The sequence below is a fragment of the Penaeus monodon genome, chromosome 34 (genome assembly GCF_015228065.2).
Source record: "Penaeus monodon isolate SGIC_2016 chromosome 34, NSTDA_Pmon_1, whole genome shotgun sequence".
NCBI lineage: Eukaryota > Metazoa > Arthropoda > Malacostraca > Decapoda > Penaeidae > Penaeus > Penaeus monodon.
Window position 1 is genome coordinate 32,461,107 of NC_051419.1, and position 633 is coordinate 32,461,739.

At 36.5% G+C, this 633-nt stretch overlaps 1 protein-coding gene across 1 annotated transcript in view; it reads left to right on the top strand.

Annotated features, from left to right (window-relative positions):
* Positions 1-234: 234 nt before the first annotated feature.
* The window catches only part of LOC119594888 (macrophage mannose receptor 1-like), a 5,267-nt gene continuing 4,868 nt past the window's right edge, over positions 235-633 (top strand). The window contains exon 1 of the mRNA XM_037943963.1: positions 235-265. The gene's annotated coding sequence lies outside the window, so the exon portion shown is untranslated. The remainder of the gene's footprint in view (positions 266-633) is intronic.

Genomic DNA, 633 nt, shown 5'->3' on the forward strand with positions numbered 1-633 from the left:
TCTATTGTTATTCCTACAGTCACACAGGAAATCGATAGTAATGATGGAAATTCAAAGCCACAGGTAAAGTTGAGTAGCTTATACCGTATGCTATTTCTCCCACCCTTTCTTTTGATTAACAAACTAACTAAATAAAAATCGCCATTGGCTTACATGTGCAGAGAGAAAAAAAATGTGATAAGCACATGATTGCGAATGAATAAAAAGAGGCTGCTGCTACACTACGCTGCTAGATGTTCACAACACTTAGATGGGCTAGAGTAAGGTAAGCAGTCTGTGTGTAAGTAGTATATGTGTCAGCAGGCTGTAAGTAACTTTGTAAGTAGTCTGTGTGGAAGGAACCTTTATGTAAGTAGTCTGTATGTAAGTAGTCGATGTGTAATTATGGTGTAAGAATTGAATGATAATAGTAAGGATAACTAACTGTTATTGAAATAAGAGAGGATGATCTGTAATTTTAATACATATGAATTCCACTGTTGCCAGTACAAGAAATTATAAAAAATTACAACTGCTCTATATACGATGTTCTTTGTCACAGTTTTATTCACTCGCCTCCCTTACCAGCGCCCTTTGACTATGGTTCAGTAAGGAATAGACACGTTTTATCAACTGCCTGACCCGGACTTGTTT